The sequence below is a fragment of the Nanorana parkeri genome, unplaced genomic scaffold, assembly GCF_000935625.1.
Source record: "Nanorana parkeri isolate BGI_ZX_2015 unplaced genomic scaffold, ASM93562v1 scaffold1759, whole genome shotgun sequence".
Taxonomy (NCBI): Eukaryota; Metazoa; Chordata; class Amphibia; order Anura; family Dicroglossidae; genus Nanorana; species Nanorana parkeri.
The window spans coordinates 268,438-274,444 of NW_017308027.1; positions in this window are offsets into that span (position 1 = coordinate 268,438).

Genomic DNA, 6,007 nt, shown 5'->3' on the forward strand with positions numbered 1-6,007 from the left:
GTAACCAAAGAGCCGGGTCTATACTCTTTTGATTTTGCCCTCATGAGTCCGCTGATCTGCCTAAGCAGAGCCCAAAGTATTTCCCGGGTCTAAAAAGGGAAGGACCTGCTTTTCCTCTGTTTCCGGAAATTCGTGACCTTGTGGAGGCGGAGTGGCAACGGCCAAACCGGAACCTGAATTTCCAAAATCGGCTCTCCAAACTATACCCTCTGAGTGCAGCCCTTTGGGACTCCCCACCAGCGGTAGATGGCTCGTCATATGTCCCTTCCTCTAGATAATTCTGTAGCGTTTAAAGATGTGATGGATCGCAGAATCGATGCGGACTTGAAGAGGATTTACACAACCGCCTTAACCTCGCTTTCTAGGGCTTTTAAAGTATGGGTCACGAATGTAGAGATGGCCCTGAAGTCAGGTTTAGATGGTGCTCGCATCTTGGCGGCTCTGTTGTTGGCGGACTTTCTGGCAGAATCTTCCGTGGACTTAGTTCGACTTTCCTCAAAATTGATGGCTCAATCCATTACAGCTAAAAGAGCGTTGTGGCTGCGCCACTGGACAGCAGATGCAGCCTCTAAACAAGCACTGTGTTCAATTCCGTACAATGGCAAGACACTCTTTGGTAAGACACTTGAAGAAGCTATCAAAAGAGTCACCGGGGGCAAGTCGGGACTCTTGCCACAAGCTAATAGGAGACAGCAGTCATTCCGCCCCAGTCAACCGCCCCAAAAGTTCCGGGACGCCAGGCCGTATAGGCCGGGAAGGCAATTTTCTAGACCCCAGTGGAAAGGGATGCAAAGCTCTCTGCTTCGAGATGTGAAGTCTAAAGCTGGCCAATCAAGTAAGGCCCCATCTAAACAGTTCCGAAGGTGCGCACACCCAAGTCCCTCGGGTGGGAGCAAGACTGCTCCTGTTCCGGGTTACTTGGGTGGCAGAGGTGGAAGATTCGTGGGTCAGGAGAATCGTGACTACCGGATATCGAGTGAAGTTCCAGGATACACCCCCCCACCACCACTATTCATTCAAACACCGGTGCCTCACGATCCATTGCTAAGAGACTGTTCGGATACGTCAGAGAATTATTGCACAAGGGGGCCATTGTTCCGGTCCCGACAGAGGAGTCCTCAGGAGGGCTCCACCCAGTTTTAGACCTAAGAAAACTGAATGTCTATGTCAAAGCAGAATCGTTCAGGATGGAATCAGTCCAGACTATTATTTCCATTGTCGAGAGGGGGGAATGGATGGTGTCCGTAGACCTGGAGGATGCATACCTGGATGTGCCAGTAGCTCTCTGCCATCAGAAGTTCCTCCGATTTTCCGTAGCGGGATTACATTTCCAATTCAGGGCAATGCCGTTTGGCCTCTCTTGGGCACCAAGGACTTTCTCAAAACTTATCCGTGATCCCCCTCCTTTGCACACAAGGAATAAAAATATTCCATTACCTGAACCATAGTTTGATACTCGACAACAGCAGCCGCTCCTTGGGCATGCGTCAGGATCATGTGATGAAGACATTGTTACGGTGGTTGGTTGGTGAACCACGAAAAGAGTCAATTGGTTCCCACGCAAAGGATGGAATACTTGGGAGTTCTCCTGGACTCATCCCTGGCCAGGGTATTCCTTCCAGTCCGGCGCAGATGCGAGAGAGTCTCCTGTGCTCGGAAAGCCATCACTGTTCCGTCTGTCAGCAAGGGACTGCATGATGCTTTTGGGAATGTTTACATCATGCATCCCAACGGTCCCTTGGGCACGATGGCACATGCTCAGCCTTCAAGTCTGTTTCCTACGTCAATGGAATCATACAGCATTGAGCCAGCGGATTGTCCTTCCTCGGACCGTGCGGAGGGACTTGTGGTGGTGGACGAGGTCTCAATCCATTTCGGGGGAGTGTCTCTGGACCCGCAGGTTTGGATCACACTTACTTACCCCCGATGCCAGCCTCCAAGGATGGGGAGCCCACTGCCTCGGACAACGGATTCAAGGGCACTTGAAGGGCCCGGTGATCCAGCATCCAACTGGTTGGAATTGAAAGCAGCATCCCTGGCGTTTCAGGAATTGCTCTGGGGCAAATAGGTCAGACTATTTAATGGACAACTGGACGGCAGTATCTTATGTTCGCAGGCGGGGGGAACCAGGAGTCTTTCCCTTTTGGCTCTCTCGCAGGAAATCTTTCTTTGGGCAGAAAAGCACTTACTAGCCCTTACGGAAGCCTACCTCCCGGGGCCGGAGAACAGGTGGCAGACCATTTGAGCAGGAATTTCCTGAACAACTGCGAGTGGGAGCTGAATTCCATGTATCTGAAGCCAGTTTTCAGGAGGTGGGGAACCCCAATCATCGACCTCATGGCTACCAGGAAGAACACGAAGCTTCCACTATTCTTTTCAAGAAACAGATGTCACAGAGCTCTACGCCAGGATGCATTCTCGGTAGCATGAGACTTCCCGCTAGCATACGTATTTCCCCCTTGGCCCATAGCCCTCAGGGTCCTGCAGAAGATCAAGTTAGAGAGGGTTCAAGTGATTGTAGTCCTCCCATTCTGGCCGAGGAGGCCATGGTTCCAGCTGCTGCAACAGATGGCACCTTTCCCTCCATAGTTCTTCCCGGTCAGGAGAGATCTCCTTCAAGGGCAGTGTCAGCACCCGAATCCCGGGCTCTTGCCCCTGGCAGCCTGGTTCCTGAATGCACGAGATGGAAAGACCAGGGCCTTTCATTGAAAGTTATTGATACTATGCTTCATTCTAGAGGGCCTGCAACCCACATTACTTATTCAAGAATATGGAAAAAGTTTTTGATGTTCGCAAGTGGAAAAGGCTTCACTCCTATGGCAGCGGGTATTTAGGAGATTCTGGAGTTCCTGCAGTCGGTCATAGATGCTGGTTTGGCCTACGGGTTCAGATTTCGGCTTCATCGGCATTTACGGGCGTAAAATGGGTGGACAACGCCTTGCTAAGGACATTTATGAGGGCAGCCCTAAGAATACGACCTCCATGAAAATCTTTATACCCATCATGGGACCTGGATCTAGTCCTTCAGGTCCTGTCAAACCCTCCGTATCATCCTTTGGAACAGTGTACCTTATGGTCCCTAACTCTGAAGCTGGTATTCCTGAAGGCCATCACTTCAGCAAAGAGGGTTTAAGAGTTAGCGGCTCTTTCGCATTAAGAACCTTTTTGTGTGGTTCTAAAGAACCAGGTAATTCTGAGGCCATCGCCAGAGTTCAGGCCCAAAGTGTCTTCAGCATTCCATGTGGATTGGGAGGTGGTCTTGCCCGGAGGCCAGGCCTCACAAGCAGAACCTAGTCGAGAGCTCCCTCTGGCATTGGATCTGGTCATCTTATTCAGAGAATACCTACGGAGAACGCTGCCTATTAGGCAAACAGACCGATTGTTTGTTCTTCCCAAAGGGCCAAGAAAAGGAATGGATGCTACGCCACGAATATTATCAACTTGGATCCAAGCAGCAATTAAAGCAGCCTACTTGAAACAAGCCCTTACTCCTCCAGCGGAAGTGCGGGCACACTCGACAAGGGGGGTGGCCAGTTCCTGGGCTGCTTACGCCAAGGTGTCGATTGAGGATATATGTAAGACGGTGGGGTGGAGTTCGCAAAACACCTTTGTCCGTCACTATCACATGGATATCGCAGCGGCCAGATTGGCTCGCTTTGGGTCTGCGGTTCTGTCATCAACCATTTCCAAATAAAGGTGGTGCCTTATATTTTTGCAGTAGATAGCGTTTGGCTGTGGTTATTTCTTTCCCTCCCTCATGGTGTTGCTTGCTATGTCCCATCAGTATGCTGACATGAGGTGAGCCAGGAATACAGAAAATTCTTATCCTACTTACCGTAATTTTCTTTTCCTGGCTCATCCTCATGTATTAATATATAATATGTATACAGTAAGGAAAAAAATATTTGATCCCCTACAGATTTTGTAAGTTTGTCCACTCACAAGGAAATTAAAGGTCTATAATTTTTATCATAGGTGTATTTTAAATGATAGAGACCGAACATCAACCAAAAATCCAGAAAAAAAACACATGATGCAAATGTTATAAACTGAGCTGCAGTTCAGTGAGTAAAAAAAGTATTTGATCCCCTACTAAGCAACAATAATTCTGGCTCCCACAGACTGGCTATGTGGTTCACAGATTAGTCCTGTCAGTTTAAGAAGGTGCTCCGAACGACAAGTCATTATGTATGTAAAAGACACCTGTCCACAGAATCTCTTTCTTCCATTTAAACCTAACCACAATGGGCAAGCCCAAGAGCTGTCAAAGGACGTTAGGGACAAGATTGTAGACCTGCACAAGGCTGGAATGGGCTACAAGACTATCAGCAAGGAGCTTGGGGAGAAGGAAACAAATGTTGGAGCAATTATTTGCAAATGGAAGGAATACAAAATAACCATCGATCGCCCTTGGTCTGGAGCTCCATGCAAGATTTCGCCTCATGGGGTAAGGATGATCATGAGAAAAGTGAGGGATCAGTCCAGAACTACACGGGAGGAGCTTGTGAATGATCTCAAGTCAGTTGGGACCACAGTCACCAAACAAACCATTGGTAACACAATACAACGCCATGGATTGAGATCCTGCAGCACCCAGAAGGTACCCCTCCTGAAGAAGACACGTGTACAGGCCCGTCTGAAGTCTGCCAATGAGCATCTAATTGATTTAGAGAAGGATTGGGAGAAAGCGCTGCGGTCAGATGAGACCAATATTGAGCTCTTTGGCATTAACTCGACTCAGTGTATCAGGTGTGGTTGAGTAGGAGCCCAGATGCAGGGAGACTCAATAATACTAAAGGTACCTCTACGCAAGTAAACTGGTATAAAAGCACAATCTCTTACGCAGTGATGACCAGCGCAGGTTAAGTCCATGAACACAGTAGCCAAATCGTAATCCAAATTCGTGACTTCGAATTTGGATTACGATTTGGCTACTGTGTTCATGGTACTGTGGTAATCGGAACAGGAGTCAGGGCAGGCAGCAAAGGATCAGGGTCAGATAACAAAGCAAAGGGTCAATACACAGGAAAGCAGCAGGATAATATCGCCAGGCACTACAAACGACAAAGCTCTGCAATAACCAAGCACAGAATGATTAGATTGGATTGAATTTATATCTGTTGGTGCTCTGCTGATGTCACGGCTGGAGGCGGACCACTGTAGAGACTTGCTTGGAGAAATGCATGCTGTCTCTTTAAGAGGCGGTTCAGTGTGCTCACACATGCTCAGCACATCACAGGATATAGGAAGTCTATACAGGTGGCTAGGTACTGAGCAGCAGCCACTTGAGCCAGAAAGCGTAGGATACACACTGACTGCGGAAGGAGGAAGAAAAATGCTGACTATGACCCTAAGAACACCATCACTACAGTCAAGCACGGAGGTGGAAACATTATGCTTTGGGGCTGTTTCTCTGCTAAAGGTATAGGCTGACGTTGCCGCATTGAGGGGTCAATGGGCGGGGCCATGTATTGTAAAATCTTGGATGAGAACCTCCTTCCCTCAGCCAGAACACTGAAGATGGGTCGTGAATGGGTTTTTTAGCATGACAATGACCCAAAACATATCAAGGCAACAAAGCAGTGGCTCAAGAAGAAACACATTAAGGTCATGGAGTGGCCTAGCCAGTCTCCAGACATTAATCCTATAGAAAATTTATGGAGGGAGCTGAAAGTTCGAGTTGCCAAGCGAAAGCCAAGAAACCTTAAGGATTTAGAGAAGATCTGTAAAGAAGAGTGGACCAAAATGCCTCCTGAGATGTGTGCAAACCTGGTAACCAACTACAAGAAACGTCTTACCTCTGTGCTTGCCAACAAGGGTTTCTCCATCAAGTACTAAGTCATGTTTTGCTTGGGGATCAAATACTTCTTTTACTCACTAAACTGCAACTCAATCTATAACATTTGTAATATGTGTTTTTTCTGGATTTTTGGTTGATCTTCTGTCTCTATGATGTAAAATACACCTATGGTAAAAATTATAGACCTTTATAGACATTTCTATATAA